Genomic DNA, 17,886 nt, shown 5'->3' on the forward strand with positions numbered 1-17,886 from the left:
CAAGTCATCTTTCTGCTTGGTTTCACTCCGTCATTTTAAATGGAACACATCAGAAAGTTGTAGGACACTCAAGGCAACAACTCAAAGCTTCCTAGAAGAAGTGAGATGGGAATAAGGCAAAAAGTCACCTCATTGTATGTATGATATGTTATGACTGTCATTAATAAGTAGTTAAGTAAATTTCAGAAGAGTCTTCCATTCCTCCTATGATGTACAGGCTTTTATAACCCAAGCTTGGTGCTGCTTGACATTACTTCTTTATCTCATCTCTTTTTCCACTTTGGTGGTATCCTGCTCTATGGGCCTTGGTCCTTCACTTAGGTTCCTCAATATATGAAAAAAACTGGTTAATGATTTGTTAACAATGATCATAGCTTACCTGAAGTTACCAAAGGTCTGAGTACCTAAATGTTCCTTGTCCATTGATAACCAACAATATCTGCAGAAAGCTCGGGGAAACCATGAGGGTGAAATTCGACTTTGGCGGTAACGCACGGGCCATCCATTCTATAATGGGCGGGACGTATACCAGCTCGGGAGTATACCAGGCGGCCCATGCGATACCGCCCGTTTAACACTCCCGCTCAGGACCAATTTCTACCCCTATTTCTTTAACTCACAGAAGCAAAACATTCTGTAGTTTCTGCATTGAAGTTTTGCAAAGATTTGGGGGTGATTAGTGATGAAGAACTTGCTCAGATGCTGGATATTCAGAGGGTTAACCTTTCCCCTTTTGTTGTAATGGTCGACAGATGTTTGATTGCAGCATAACTGGTTAGAGTTGCTGTAGTTAACTTATTTTATGCCACTGTTTCCACTTCTGAAAGGCATTGCTGAATGTCTTGGCACGGCAATGAGCTCAGCTTGGGAAAACGCTGGGGGAATATGGGTGGGATGAGAGATACACAACAGACATCACGCTGACCTCAGCTGCTACATAGCAACCCTGTTGAGAAGAAGCAAAGCTGGGGATTGTGAGCTTAGTTTTAATGGGAATAACGGCTTGCTTCAAGAAACTAACATGCAACCATCCTCCCACCACCTACTATAGTCAAAACCAGACCTGCCATTCAAGCCTGATTTAAAATATGCTCTGTTGTGCAAGGTAAACTCAATCCTTTTATATTGTTTAAGCGAAATGTTTCTAAGGGGGCTACAGTATGGTGAAGAAGGTGGGAGTCTGCGATTTATATCTTACTAGTCTGGATGATGCCACAAGCAACAAATTCAAGTGTGACTTGTACAGGTCATCCATGACACTGGAATGTAAATCCATACTTCAGAGCCCACTCTGTATCATATTCTGTTTATCTCGCTGCGTGTATTTTTTTTTACATTTTTACTGCTTTTAGTATTTTACATGGCAGAATGGGGACTGTTTGAAAACAATGCCAAAGAGTGTGGATTTTTGGGACTCGGCTCAGTTAGTGTCCCACTGCACCCATCACTTAAAATAGTATCAGTAAGAATCTTTATGATGCACACTAATGAAATATATTATTTCATAAGGCATATTGATTGTGTTACGCAAAACACACTGGGGTAGATTTTCATCTTCATCGTCACTGCGTGGGCAGTGAACTGGCAAAGCGGATTGTCCATCCGTTATAGAACCTGCCCGACTTTTTTCATCTCAATGGAACAAATCTGCTCTGCCACTTTACTGCCCAAGTAAGAACAAAGATCCACTGAGTGTGGTGTCATATACGCTTACTGATTTACCTCATTGTGTCGCCTACTCTTTTCAACTATGTGGTGTCCTAGACTCTAGGCATTTGTCCTTCAGCTAGGCTCCTCGATAAAATGAAATGACTGTACCATTTGTAATTACTGTATTTGTATTATTGATACTTGCTGCCCAGTAGGCAAATGTGGTTTATCGCTTGGAACAATTACATCAGGATCATTAATCCCTGTGTGGATATGAACACACACCAACGACACTGGCCAACAATTTACACCATGACACCTGTTTTGAGGAAAAGTAGGGTGCAAACCTGGAATAAAACTGTCTCTGCAAATTCCACATTATAAAACATGAGCGAAATGGGAAATGATTTCATGGTTGTGACTTCATCTCATGGTTCAGATGATTGTTATAAACTGCAGGACCTTCACTCTTGTGGCTTATGATATCATCTGAAACCCGTGATTAGATTACAGCCTTGTAATCACTCTCAGATGTCCATTTGGCTTTATATATAATATTGGGATATACAAGATTGTGATATTTCCTGAAATCTATTGTTAAGCAACCTGGTGCTTCGTGGCAAACCGACTGCCAATTTACCTGAAGAAAGTTTTTTTTTATTTGTTCATGGGATGTGGGCGTCGCTGGCGAGGCCGGCATTTATTGCCCATCCCTAATTGCCCTTGAGAAGGTGGTGGTGAGCCGCCTTCTTGAACCACTGCAGTCCGTGTGGTGAAGGTTCTCCCACAGTGCTGTTAGGAAGGGAGTTCCAGGATTTTGACCCAGCGACGACGAAGGAACAACGATATATTTCCAAGTCAGGATGGTGTGTGACTTGGAGGGGAACGTGCAGGTGGTGTTGTTCCCATGTGCCTGCTGCTCTTGTCCTTCTAGGAGGTAGAGGTCGCGGGGTTGGGAGGTGCTGTCGAAGAAGAAAGTGATGCATCTGCCCCAATAGCTTTGACCAGATAACATCAGTTGGTATAAAATGCCCTGTTCATCCAGAACACTTTGAATGCAAATTTGATTCTTATTTTTTTCTGCTTTTTTTAATAAACTATTTCAGATAAAAGAATGTAGTCACTAAATGTGCTTATCTACCGGAAATTAAAGGGGTCATCATTTTCAAGCGGTTACTTTTATCCTGGTGTGAACATGTTGACAAATTGGCTGCAATCTTAGATGCTTTTGAGAAGGTTTAAATTAGATTTGACAAAAAGAAACTGGGTCTTGACAAAACACCATTTGGACGTTATAAAATCTCTTTAGTTTCTTGCCGTTGGTTTGGTAAGGCATTTTGTGGCTCCTTTGCTGTTGGTTTGGTAAGATCCTTGGTAGTTTCCAATCTGTTTTAATGGGCTTCATAGTATCATACAGCACAAGAGGAGGCCATTCAGCCCATCACGCGTGTGCTGGCTCTTTGAAAGAGCTGTCCAATTAGTCCTGCTGGGTCTCTTGTTGGTTTGGTGCTTCCCGGTGTTTTTTTGCTGAGCCTCTTGGTGGCTCCCTTGCTGTTGGTTTGGTGGGCTCCTTGATGGATCTCTTGGTGATAGTTTGTTGAGCTCTTTGGTACCTCCCTTGCTGTTGGTCTGTGTTTCTTTGCTGAGGCCCTTGGTGGCTCCCTTGTTGTTAGTTTGGCCAGCAGTTTGTTAGGCCTTTTGGTGTTGGTTTGATGGGTCTCTTGTTGGCTTGTTGAGTCTTTTGTTGGGTTTGTGGTGCTCTTACTGGTTGTTGGCTCTCTTTGATGTTGGTTTGTTGGGTCCCTTGTTGGGATGGGGTGGGTCCCTTGTTAGTTTGCTAGGTCTCTTGAGATTGGTTTTGTGGGTCCCTGGTTGCCTTGGTGGGTCACTTGGTGTTGGGTTGGTGGATATTTTGCTGTTAGTTTGGTAGGTCTCTGTGTTGGTGGGTGCTTTGATGGTTTGGCAGGCTTGATTCAATATTATTGTTAGCGCTGTTCCACAATCAGCTGGCAGGAGTCTTGATTGAAATGGAACAATCTACACTATTTCTGTTTCTCCCTCCCCAGATGGAATACTTTGCTGCGTTCTATCAAATGGGCTGAAATTCCACTGTTCTTTGTGGGAAAACAAGGGAAATAAGTACTCAGATTTTTACTCTAAGTGGGTATTAAATTTGTTGGAACTGAACAGTGTATCCATCTATTCCCATGGCAACTGAATTGAGGCACATGCATTTTTCACTCTAAATGGAGTTTCACAATATTAAGAGTTCATCTACAAGTGAGTTCCACTAATTCTGCAACAAAATAGGATGTTGTTTCTTTAATTCTGACATTGTTTTTAAGTTGGGGGTGATCTCTCTTTGTGGATCTTTCACATGGCTTTACTTCGGAGTAATGTGGTCAGTGACAAGATATTTTGCAACCAGCAATGATCATAAATTGATGAAATAAGAGCCCTAAATCAATGCAGTCCTTCAGTTCTGAATATGTTCCACAGAGGAGTTTGGTTTGCAGATGAACGAGACTCGAGGTAATTTTAAAACCTTAATTCAAACATCTGCTTTTTTAAACTGAGCTTCAGAAGGATCAAATGAGTATTGAATAATTTTTGGAAAGCCTCTACAAATATAAACTAGAGATAGCAAACTATTTATATGAGAAATTGGATAAACAGTATACTGTATGAAAGTGGATAAACCAAGTACTAAATAAAACCGGATAAACACCATACTGCAGGAACCTTGATAGTGCGCTGTATGAACCTGTAAGCCTGGGCAAACAGTACTCTGTGGGGACCTCAATGAACATTGTGCTGTATGAAGCTGGATAAACAGTTTGAATTCGAATAAACACTGTATGGTGGGAGACTGTTATTCTGTCTGAACCTGGACAGACCGTATGCTACATGAAGGTCTGGTTGGTATGGTGGGTTAGTGCACTGTCCTTTTTGCCTCTACAACCATTCCAAACTGAGGGGATGAAAGCCCACTCTGTGTGCTGTTTGTAAGGGTCCAGTGTGAAATGAGTCTGGCAGCCTCAGGCCAGCTCCTAGAGGCATGAGGCCACAGCACAAAACTGGTACAAAGTGGCAATGTCCTTCAGGTGGGTCACAAGAATGGCTGATGGGAAAGGAAACTATCATGCCTGTGAAGTAGGGGTGTTTGAGGTTATGGATAAGACAGATTGTTGGGGCAGAGCTGGGAGTGCTTAATGCTGACACCAGTAGCCCAGAATGGGAAAGTATTCTGCTTCCCAGTGCTAACTTTAATGAGCACAAAAATTCACCAAAAAATGTATTCAGGAAACACTATACTGTATAGACCTAAGGAAGCACCGTACAGCAGTGGCCTCTTGTACTCAATGAGTGCACTCACTGAACCTTCTGCTGAAGGTGATTTCCCTCACCCTGGTTGCACCACCAACTTCCAGGCCGGGAATTTCCTCGGATCTGCTCCCACTCTGCCACCGAAACGTTGGTTGTATATTTCCATTTTGGCCGTGTGGCTTCTGTGGGTGTGAGAGATTTTTTTTACTGTGCTCCCAGCAGGAAACTAGATTGAGACGGATCAAACTCAGTGATCGTCCCTCCAGGTCCCACCCACCCTGCACCCCTGAAGTCAGTAACTCATACTGCAGTGCAGTCCCCTGCACAATGGGAGCTCTCTGCAAAAGAAATCATTCTTCATGTGTGAGTGTCAGCAGGATATTGAGTGGTCAGAGGGCCTGGTCCTGTCCTCACCTGATATCCACACACCTGCACTTTCCAATGGAGTCACTGGATATCAATCTCCTTTCTTTTGTCTGTATGGGTGCACTGAGACCAATTGTAACTCCAACCATTTGAAATGAGTTACCTCAGCACAGTGCAGGGATCATATCTGGGACTTTCCTGGTCTGCCTAGCTCAGTTTTAAAAAAAGTTCTTCCGAGTTTTTTAAACATCACATTACCCAGTTTTTACACTTCATAGAATAAACTTCATGGAATAAACAGAATCTGTAATGTAAATTGTAACTTTATTTTCAGATAGTTACAAACAGTCGTTCTGGTCAAGACTTAGTCTGGTCCCAAACTTCAGTATGGCAATCACAGTACAATAAATTTTACAAAGTATGTCAGTAATAGAATGATGTAGTTTAAAATTTGATTTCACCATCAATGGATCAAACTTACCAGGATCTGTTTGTCTCAATGCTGCAGCAAGCAGGGAGACCTAAAGCAGACAGACTGTGTGGGAGCGAGCTCCTGTTTAACTTGTCTTGCATCAGGAAGCTTCATTAAAGATCTGAGGTTAGAAATTAGGAGGCAGCGATTAGGTGACACAGTGGAGTTTTACACTGTTCTGTCACTTTGGTTACCTGGGTTCAAATCAAATCCCGCTCAGTCTCATGGAATAAAAATCTCTTTCTGCTGACTGTAAGGATCCCAATCTTAACCCAGTTCCGACTGGATGAGGGCCCAAGGCACAAATATGCTCTCAATTTGCCACAAACTGACATCAAATTGGCGATATTTCATCGTGAGGATATAAAGATTGCTGGTGTGGGAAACGTAAAAGTTTGAGGTGTTCTTTTTTTAAGGTCGAGATAAAATAGAGGGAGATCGGCTGACTGTACGATACCTGCCCTGTCAGTACTGGCTGCTGACACTGGAAGAATGTTTCATTTCCAGGACCTGGTATCCCATAGCATGGTTTACATAGAAATTCACCCAAAAATATAATACCAAGAAATTAGAATGCCATGTCATTAGATCAAAGCAAAAAGCACATACGTGATTCACTGTGTGAGTGGGGGGGGAGGTGGAGGAGGGGTGGAGGAGGGGTGTGAGTGGAGGGGGGAGGGGTGCGAGTGGGGGAGTGGGGGGATGGGTGTGAGTGGGGGAGTGGGGGGATGGGTGTGAGTGGGGGAGTGGGGGGAGGGGTGTGAGTGGGGGAGTGGGGGGAGGGGTGTGAGTGGGGGTGGGGGGATGGGTGTGAGTGGGGGAGTGGGGGGAGGGGTGTGAGTGGGGGAGTGGGGGGAGGGGTGTGAGTGGGGGAGTGGGGGGAGGGGTGTGAGTGGGGGAGTGGGGGGAGGGGTGTGAGTGGGGGAGTGGGGGGAGGGGTGTGGGTGGGAGGGGGGTTGGGGGGGTGGGGGGGAGAGGTGTGGGTGGGAGGGGTGGGGGGGAGGGGTGGGAGTGGGGGGGGGTGGGGGGAGGTGTCTGAGTGGGGAGGGGTGTGAGTGGGTGAGTGGGGGAGGGGGGTGGGGTGTGGGGGGGAGTGGGGGGAGGGGTGTGAGTGGGGGGGGGTGGGGGAGTGGGGGGAGGGGTGTGAGTGGGGGGAGGGGTGTGAGTGGGGGTGGGGGTTGTCAGCAGGTTATTAGTACTTTGTGGCACAGACGTATGCTGGAAATTGGCAGATAATCAGGAATCCTCATGTTTTCCTGCAACAGATGTTTTAAATGAACCTCTTGCAGATCTCTTATTTTAATTTTAAACAGAGTTTTTGAAAGAAATTCTGGCAGTTCTAGCTCCCACTGCTCTTCAGGTCGAATGTGTAAATCCTGGTAAACAATCAAGTGTGGATATTGGGAGTGTAATTAATGGAGATCCCACTGTGTGTGCTGTAGGACATACACTTCCATGCAAACAAAGTGCAGCAAGGAACACTGCGGCAGGACCTGCAAATAAGGTACAATATGTTTCATGAGTTTATATTTTCTCTGCCCTCCTTTTGTTTTGTGAGTTATTTTGTCCCCTCAAGCCTCCAATCCCACCCACTCTGGTGAAAGGACCGACAGGCTGAATGCTCTCAAGCCTGTGCCAGTCTGTTCCCCTGTAGCGCACAGCCAGACCTCAGCACCATGTCCCTCCTCCACGATGGCACGACTTCAGATCAGTAACAGTGGACATGAACCTGCATCCTACTGCTTCACCATCTTCCTGTCACCTGTTCCTTGCTCTATGGAGGTGGTTTACACACCGTGTCATTTAATATTATACAAACATTTTGTGGTGCCTCTCACTCTTCAGCTGTCGCACATGCAAATTTCTGTGTTGCATGTATAAGAAAAATTACAAAGTGAACCAAAGCCAGGCATTTCCTGCTGATTTAGGAGAAAGTTCTCTTGCAACAGAAAATATCCTCTAATCAAACACAGGATGTGACAAAAAGCCACTGCCCTCTATCCTCGTGCACACTCATGAGTCACTGAAAGCTAACATGCAGGTGCAGCAAGCAATTAGGAAGGCAAATTGTATGTTGGCCTTTATTACAGGAGTACAGGAGTAGAGATGTCTTACTGCAATTATACAGGGCCTTGGTGAGACCGCACCAGGAGTATTGTGTACAATTTTGGTCTCCTTACCTAAGAAAGGATATACTTGGCATAGAGGGAGTGCAACAAAGATTCACCAGACTGATTCCTGGGATGGCGGGATTGTCGTATGAGGAGAGATTGAGTAGACTAGGCCTGTATTCTCTGGAGTTTAGAAGAATGAGAGGTGATCTCATTGAAACATACAAAATTCTTACAGGGCTCGACAGGGTAGATGCAGGGAGGATGTTTCCCCTGGCTGGGGAATCTAGAATCAGGGGTCACAGTCTCAGAATAAAGGATAGGCCATTTAGGACTGAGCTGAGGAGAAATTTCTTCACTCAGAAGGTGGTGAATCTTTGGAATTCTCTACCCCAGAGGACTGTGGAGGCTCAGTCATTGAGTACATTCAAAACAGAGATCGATAAATTTCTAGATATTAAAGGCATCAAACGATATGGGGATAGTGCAGGAAAATGGTGTTGAGGTAGAAGATCAGCCATGATCTTGTCGAATGGCGGAGCAGGCTCGAGGGGCCGGATGACATACTCCTGCTCCTATTTCTTATGTTCTTACGACGTTCCCTTAGCAGCAGAATAATGTATTGTGTATTATAATGCCTATGCCCTTATCAAACAGATTATTGTCCAGAGTATTGTCCGGCTTATTGTGAGTGATAACATAGGAAAATAGGCTCGGTGTCCATTTTTGTCTGATTACTCTCCTGTGAAGTGCCTTAGGATGTTTACCTACGTTAAAGGTGTTATATAAAGGCAAGTTGTTGCTGTCGAGTGATTTTACTCGAGTGCAAATTGCACATTGGGTTTTAAGGTGGATAAAATTTGCTATATCTGTCCAAAAACCTTGCCAGATTGTATGAATACACCAGTCTGTCACAACAAAGGTCCTTCACTCAGCAGAGGATGAAAACACTTTAACAACAGCCATAGGAGAAAACATCAACTATCTTTCCCAGGCTGCGTGGACATCAGCTTTTATTCGTGATTCAGTGGGTTAAAGCTGTCTGCAGGTTGGCAGGCAACTGAACTCGTGCAAACAGCGGCAGGTAAACATTGTTACAACACCAGGGGTTGGAGCAGCAGGCAACATGTTCCATCACCTGGTGTATGTGCTTATCCTGCAGTCATGTCAGTGAATGGAGAGGGAGCCGCACTTACTGAACGATCTCGAAAGGCAAGTCTCAATCCTGTGATTTATTTTTGATTACTGCGGTATTAAGCAGCAAGCTAACTGGAAGACGGGATGAGAGAAGTTCCAGCTGAGTCAGAAAGAAGAAAGGTGAGTTGATAACAAGAGAAAAAACATGTAAAGTTAGGTGCACAGATAAACAGCAATTAAGAATGGCTTCTGAAGTAATGATACCAGGTTCAAACAGCCGCCAGATAAAGCTAAGATTGGGGCAGAGAAAATCTACTTCAAAAAGGAGTTTTAAAAGATTTTGTGTTTATACTTCAATAACAAGTTGTAAAAGATCTGTTATCAAAAGTGACGTTTGCTTTTTCACACAGTTATGGATCACTTGACAATGTGAACAGTTAGGTTGTTTGACTTTACAAAGTATTTTATGGACTCCCACGGCTCAGTTGCTAAATGCACTGCCCACTTTGTTTTTTTTTGGTCAGCCAGGTGTCTGACACATGAGAAAACCCCAAACCATCTTTAAGTATCCCCAAACCAAGCCACTGAGAAATCCACACAGCTGAAGTCTCTGTTTGCTTGATGTGAAGTGCGCACCCTCTCACTGTGGGACACAGCCCACTTACCTAACTCGAGAGAGAGAGCTTGGGTGCAAGTTGGCAGAGCCGAACCCCAAGTGTGAGCAGGGGTACTGTTGGGGTTTAACCAGATAAAACAGCGTAGCGTGCCAATACTACGCTCCCAGACTCCCAGTATGTATGTTCATACATCCAACCTACAAAACTTGGAAAAGCTGACCACTTTAAAAAAAACATGCAGCTGAACAACAGGCCCGAATAGAGGCCTATGACCAAGGCCATTGCTTCAAGATGACTGAATATTCCTTTATTTTATTATTTTTCTAGAATTCTGGACCATTGACTTCAAATAGTTATTGTTCTTTTGCACTTCTTACCTCCTGCATTACATGCACCTTCTCCTGTTGTGCAGCCACCTCACCCCACAAATGGAAGCGAGAAAGAAATAGTACCTTGTACACATTATACCGAATATCAAAGATAAATTACAGATGTTCATGGGATCCTTCATTGGTTTTGGCATGTACACAATCGATATGAGACCACATACAAGTCTGTACTTCATCCCTGACCATCTATTATTTCGACTTTACTCAATCAGGAGATCAAGTGCTCAAGCAATGTGACAAAAGCAGTTTGTTCTTGTAGTTTTGAAGAGTGTGATTCAGTGGCAAATCTTGGTGTCCAGTTTGTTCTTTTAATTAAGAAAACTGGGAAGGGCCGAAGCCTATCGCAAGGCCATCGGCAAGTTTGAAAACAGTAAGAGAGAAGATCAGGTAAATCAAGAAAGTTCAAAGTCTAATAGAGACTGTTAACTTGCTATGTGGAAACCAAATCCTCTTCCAGCCTCACAGAAGTCGTAAGAGTCTTCGTGATAAAATAAACTGGCTGACGGCGTTGTTAAAATAGCAGACAAAGGAACGTTATAAGACTTAACAGCAGACAAACAATTAACACTTATCACCAAGTGAGATTTCTAGCCTTTCAAATTTTAATTCAGGTCAATAATGAAACTGGCTACCCTCGCAGTAGAACAGAGGGCTTCTGATTTATAGAGTCATAACTTTGTATTCCAGCCATGACTGAAGCTTCACTTCTCAGTCCTTGTTTGGATGAGTTTTGCCAGTTCTCAGCAGTGTTGTTAGATGCAGCCGTGCATCTCGGGGGAGCTAAACACTGGGGACACCCTTACAGAACTGCACTTCCTGTCAGCTAGCTGTCAGCTAAGATTGCAGATAAGGTCGGCACCCAGATTGAACCATACAGATTAGAAGGTCCCAGGTTCATTTCCTGATTTGTTCTGAGTTAAGTGATTTGAGCTGGAGCAGCAATTGAGGCATTGCAATTGAATTCAGCATCCCCTGGGCCAAGGAGGGGGAAAATCAGCCAGGGTTGCCGCTCCTGATTGCTATCTAGTGACTCCTGCTGGAAAGCGTCTGATAGCGGGTGAGAAGAGAGTCAGTTCCAGCTGTGATGCCCTCCAAGAGTGAATAGCCTGCAGAGAATTCACTGTCTAGGCTCATAGATGAAGAATGGTGAGGTACAGGACGGCTGCTGGCACCCATGGAACCGTAACTCCAGCAACAGTCAGCCCCCTCATCAGAGGAGGGGAAGAAAATCAGGAGTATGTTATCTGGCCATCTTCTCAGCTACAGTTAGTCTATTGGCCAGGGAGAAAATGAAATGGTTTCATGCCCTAAACCTGGGAGCAAGAAACAGATGCCGTTTTGCAAAAATCTCCTTTTTTTTCCCCACAGTGGATATTTTGCAGCTGGTGACCTCCCAGTTTGCTTGAGGTGTTCAGTCATGCTTTTCATAGTTGCCATTCCAGATATATTAGACTAAGCATGTCTGGACAATGCACCACCATAACAGAGCTCCTCAGGATGGAGCATTGAAACGGTGTTTAGTGCCTGTGTACTGAACTAGTGATCAGAGTTAGGCGTACATCCAGTTTGGGTGCTGTTCATTGAGGTCATCATTTGCCTGCTTTAGTTTCCTTTCTATGGCTCAGACTAGAGAAGATATACACATTTTCCCCACTGCATATTTGTTGGCATTGAAAGGATTAACAGAGAATATTCCACATATTTTGGTTTTCCCAACTGCATTCTTCTTTCCGGAGTTCAAAAAGAGACAAGCAGGTTCATAATATCAGTGGTACAGTATTATATTATAATGACTATTATTTCCTAGTTACCATTTTTTAAAAATTGAGAAGCCCGGTGAAGGGCCAACGTCCATACTGCAGGACACCACAAGGTTAAGGAGAGTAGGAGAGATGACAAAGTAAACCAAGTAGTGATGAAGTGATGCCAAGCTTGGGCTTTGCAAACTGTGTAGGTTTCAGGAGGAAGGAACGACTGAGGCAGGTGAGGAATTCCATGGTTTTGAGTTCCTGGGAAAGAATGGGTTAGAGCGAGAGACTGTGTGAGAAGCAGGCTTGAGGGGCCGTATGGCCTAATCCTGCTCCTATTTCTTATGTTCTTATGAGTCTTAATTTTAAGACAGTGAGGGTGCACAGAGGAAGAAGAGTGTTTGGAGGAACAAGAGGAATATTCGGAGAGGCAATGGCCATATAGCATCAATAAAATAGAGAGACAAGAAAATGTGATGGAGAAAAAGGGTTGGACGCTACAGGTGAGAAAAGGCATTGAAAGCTGGAGGTGTGGTCCTTCAGATGACAAGGAACTGTTGATTATCACTCAATAAATTGACAGTGAATACATTATACTTATTAACATTGCAAATCAGTGACGCAGAGGTCCAGCTATTGGCCTCCAACATAACAGCTACTGGTCTCATGGTTTACAATGTCATCTGAACCCCTCCCCAGGATGAGATAACTGTTTTGTAATCACTCCTAGGGAGTCCTTATTCTCTAAGTAATATGTAGTGGCGATGGATATTTGCAGTTGATTACTGCATAATAATTTCACAATAAACTTAGTCACCCTGCGTTTTGAATGTCATCAGCATGAGTGACAGTCGGGATTGGTACTGACCAGCACAAAATGGAACAAAAACATCCCTTAAAATAAAGCTGTCAGTTGCTACATCACTGCCGTCATTACACCCACTGAATAGTGGTTAAAAAAGTTAATGGGGTTTTTGCTTGGAAGAAATAAACCATTTACTTTATATATTATAAAGAATTAGAAGGAGCTGGAGTGAGTTTAAGGCACTGATTAATCTCAGGTTTCTGCTGAGTTTTGCTCTCGCCAGTTACGACATTGTTGGAGGTTGCTTGATTTGAGTTATTACTTTGTAACTCACTGACACCCATCTCTGTGCCTGTATATACTTTGAAAGTTCAATTGATGTTTCAAATATGAATTATTGATTTTGATTCTTAACATATTATCTCCTTCCCAAGGGTAGGATCGTATTTTATGTAGGAAGTAATTCAAGTTCAGGGCTTGGCCGGAGGATCCCTTTAATTTAAAAAATGTTATGGAATTCATTTAAATGTTAATCTTTGGAGGGGTTTAAGTTTCAGGGAAGTATGTTGAGAGCAGCACAAAGGACAGAATTAAACAGGGAGACATGGGAGGTACAAAGGGGATAGGTAATAGAAAGAAAGAACTTCAGTTTAGTCCCAATTATGACCAAATTGTGGCCAGTTTTATGCTGTGGACTTGCAGCTACTGGGAACTAGATTGAGACAACCCAAACTCAGAACATGTAGCACTCTTGCAGCCTTCAGAGAAAGGTCCATCAGTTTGAGGTGGATTTCAACCTAGGTTCCATTGTCACCTCCATCTCCTGTTGGCAGCTGTTCCCTTCTTGATATCTAACTACATAACCCATTCATGTGATTGATCCAGATAAGTTACTAATCCATTACAAAACAATGCCAAAGGGGATGCACTTTGGAGAAATAAGCTTCAACTCCTTTCTACCTGGAGAACACCCAGAGAGGAGTTTTTAAGGGGCTTCTTTCAATGATGGTATGAAGTAAAGCCAAGTCAGGTGGAGAGAGTCAGACATAACACACTGTAACTGAAAGAGCTCTCTGTCTGGGTTTGATTTCCGTTTTATTAATGCCCTGTAGATGGATGTATGAGGTTCTATAAACAGAACACAGCGTTTATTCTGTCAAACATCTCAACAACTATTGAATGAAATCAAAGTGCAAACAGCCAAATACAAGAAAAATATTAGAGGTACATCACGCCTGGGTCACTGGTTTTGGAGTGAACTCACAAAACAAAGTGAATATTGGCCTGCTCAATGTAGATGAATTGTTTTTACTCTTTTTCTAACCAAAGAAAAACTATTGAGTGGGTGGTTCAATAGGTTAGTACGTCGTCTTTTCACCTCTTGAGTTAAAATTGAATTTAAACTGAAGGGATGAAAATGTCCTCCCTCTACTGAATGTAAGGATCCTAAGGGAAAGGAATTGGGGCAGTGTGAATCTAATTCCCAGTGGCACTGACCAACGCACAAAACCGCCCATAATTTAGCACGAGTTGGCACTAAATTGCTAGTTTCACTCACAGAGGCCACAAGGAAATTGAAAATGTGATGATGCCCCTGGGTTCAATTTAAGCCACATTGTTGAGCTAGACTTGAGAGAGATTTTCTCTGCATCTGGCCTGGGCTGCATCAAGTTGCTTGATGAAAACACTGGATATCAAAAGTATAGAAAAGTGTTCTGTTCCCTAGCACTAACATCCCTCACATTGATGACAAAACCATTCACCAAAACCAGAGTAGCCTGGTTCAGAAGTGATGCTTAATTCTGCATGTCAATATCTGCATACGGGGCAGAGTTCCAAGTAAGCCTCCAAATACACCATCCTTACACCTCTTTGTCCTCCTTGCTTCCTCATTGTGTTGTTACCTACTCTTTCCCAGGACCTCAAAGGTGTGGAACTCATCACCTCCCTCAATCTTCCTTTCTTGCTCCCATCTACAAGTTTTTAAATCCCAAGCTTCGTGTCACCTAACCACTACTATTTGATTGACCTTGTCTTCTGTTTATTTCAACCGTGGTAGTGGCCTGCACTGTGGGTCTGTCTTTAAAAACTCTTGTTTGTGGTGTGAAAGTACAGTTGCGTATCTACAATGTGCGTTGAGTTGCTGTGGATTAAACTGATCATGTTGATCAAAGACCTGCTATAAAATCCGGTGTATGTATCTATGTATGTATTTCTGTATATATCCGGTGTATGTGCCACATATAGAATATAGAATGGTACCAGGGATGAGGAACTTCAGTTATGTGAAGAGACTGGAGAAACTGGGGTTGGTCTCCTTGGAGCAGAGAATGTTAAGGGGAGATTTAATAGAGGTGTTCAAAATCATGAGGGGTTTTGATAGAGTAAATAAGGAGAAACGGTTTCCACTGGCAGGAGGGTCGGTAACCAGAGGACACAGATTCAAGGTAATTGGCAAAAGAACCAGAGGGGAGATGAGAAATTTTTTTTAAGCAGCGAGTTGTTACGATCTGGAATGCGCTGCCTGAAAGGGTGGTGGAAGCAGATTCAATAGTAACTTTCAAAAGGGAATTGGATAAATACTTGAAAAGGAAATATTTGCAGGGCTATGGGGAAAGAGCGGAGGAGACTAATTGGATAGCTCTTACAAAGAGCTGGCACGGGCATGATGGGCCAAATGGCCTCCTTCTGGGCTGTATGATTATATGTTTTGAAGCCCTTTAAGTATAAGAAAGCAATTTGCACACCAAGGCAATTGAACACCAACTTACTTTAAAAAAGGGATGCGACCTACACTCTGGTGTGAGTTGTACACTGGATTTTACAGCACTTGTGAAATCCACCTCCTTGTTGGCGCATTGCAACGATCTCATGTTTAAAGTGTCTCGTCAGTAAGTCACAGTTGTATTGAAGTGTGACAGGGTATTTTTGCTTTTACAAAGTGCAGCATAGCAGACAGCACGCAACATCTGCTCTATGTGGTAAACATTTACCTAGACCTCTCGTAGACAGAACAAACTTCGAAGCAGAGTCAGAAAAATCTAAGCAGTGAAACCTCAAGTTGTTGTTTTCACTCCCAATGAGTGAGACCTGGATGGGGGAACGGAGGTTGATGATGGAACTGTTTTTCAGAGATGCTGATAACAGGATAAGTTTCCAGTTAAATCACCCTGGGTGTTTTGAAAAAGACCTACAAAATTTGCGCTTGTATTTAGTTTGAAAGTCCTACATGAACCATCCAGATTGCTCAATATTACTATGGTCACTATTCCTCGCAACTGTCCTCTTTTCCTCCTCATAAATTCCAAATACCCCACCCTACACACTCTTCCTCCTGCCAGCACCCTCACTGTTGAAATCAGTATTCATCCCACAGTTTCATACACTCACTCATTCTTTCCCAGAAAATGTTGGAATTCCTTTACTTCCTTTAGTCTTCCTTTCTTTCTACAATTGACAATCTTTTAAAACCCAAACTTGGTGTCACTTAATCATTGATTCTTAATTTACCTACCCTGCTCTCCTACCCATTTCAACCTTGGCAGTGTCCTGCATTATGGCCCTTGGCCCCAGTGTAAATCCTGTAATTGCACTGAATTATTGGGCAGATAATTTTTGTAGAATGGTTATTACATCACTCGGTATTACTGCTCCCGTTAGAGTTCATGAAGACCTACAAATGAAAACAAAAAATGGTGAGGGGGCTGAGTGGTGTAATGAGTTCGTACATTGTCTTTTCACTTTGGCATCCTGGGTTTGATTTCAGCCCAGATTGTTGGATGTGAGATTCATTACTGAAAAGATGCCAGGCATTCTCAACCCAGTTCCTAGCGGGTGTGGGACCACAGCAGAGAACTTTCCACAAGTTGGAACAAAATTGGCAACTTTGCTTGGAACAACCAAATGATGGCAGAGGTGCTTTACTAAGGCCAGGCTTAAGGTTGGAGAGATGATGAGCACAAAAATATCAACAACATTTATTTAGGGGAAAAAAGTGCATTCTGTAAGGAATTATGCGAAATTTTAGTGGCCTCTGAGGGCCAATTTTTTTTTTACAGTTTGTGCTTTATTGTCAAAAGAGCTGATAGACCACATGACACACTTGAAAACAAGCCTTTTATTTATTTATTCGTTCATGGGATGTGGGCGTCGCTGGTGAGGCCGGCATTTATTGCCCATCCCTAATTGCCCTTGAGAAGGTGGTGAGCCGCCTTCTTGAACCGCTGCAGTCCGTGTGGTGAAGGTTCTCCCACAGTGCTGTTAGGAAGGGAATTCCAGGATTTTGACTCAGTGACGATGAAGGAACGGTGATATATTTGCAAGTTGGGATGGTGTGTGACTTGGAGGGGAACATGCAGGTGGTGTTGTTCCCATGTACCTGCTGCTCTTGTCCTTCTAGGTGGTAGAGGTCGCGGGTTTGGGAGGTGCTGTTGAAGAAGCCTTGGCGAGTTGCTGCAGTGCATCCTGTGGATGGTACACACTGCAGCCACTGTACGCCGGTGGTGAAGGGAGCGAATGTTCACATATTGAACATTTACAATGCAAATCAATAACATTGTTTCACTGGTTCAGATTCATTGGTCAGACGTTTTGCACAGTGCCCTGGTACAAGCACCACACATTGATCAAAGAACATTTTGATTATGGCATCAGCGATTATTCAACAGAAAAGGCCCTGAGTTTTTCAGCCCAAAAACCCCCAGTGACTCTCAGTGCTGCTCAGCTAGTCTGCCCCCTGGGCTGATTTCACTTGGCTTTATACAAGTGTATTTTGGGATAGGGACTTTTCAATATTTAATCACATACTTTATGTAAATGATGACAATCAAAAAACCTTTGATTGTTTCACTGGATTAGCTAAACTCATTGCTATAATTGGGTAGAACTTTCTTAACTGAAGGACTGATTAACTAGCACCGCTGTTAATACTTTACGATTGCAGTGAAAAACATCTTCTAATACACTTTTCATTGCTACTTTCACTCTAGTTCCTGAGTGAAATACTGTGAAGAACGAACTGTTCTTTGGTCCTGTGCAATTTTCTAGTTCTGCTTTAAAATAGTCAGTGTTAGAAATATGACTAAGTGATGTTATCGACCAAATGCTTAACACGTTCATATTAAATCCCCTCTCTGCTATTTTAGCAGAGGCATTAACCCATTTTAGTTAGTTTAGTTAGTACATTGTACTTTCACTTTGGCGGAGAGAGGAATTTGATCCGAGTACATTAAACATTCCTACAATAACATCACTCACAGTCATTT

The 17,886-nt window shown here is 43.2% G+C and overlaps 1 protein-coding gene across 6 annotated transcripts in view; it reads left to right on the forward strand.

Annotated features, from left to right (window-relative positions):
• Window positions 1-17,886, forward strand: part of LOC137307210 (tensin-2-like) — a 245,814-nt gene that overhangs the window by 136,374 nt on the left and 91,554 nt on the right. The gene's annotated exons all lie outside the window — the stretch shown is intronic.

This window comes from Heptranchias perlo, chromosome X (assembly GCF_035084215.1).
Source record: "Heptranchias perlo isolate sHepPer1 chromosome X, sHepPer1.hap1, whole genome shotgun sequence".
Classification (NCBI taxonomy): domain Eukaryota; kingdom Metazoa; phylum Chordata; class Chondrichthyes; order Hexanchiformes; family Hexanchidae; genus Heptranchias; species Heptranchias perlo.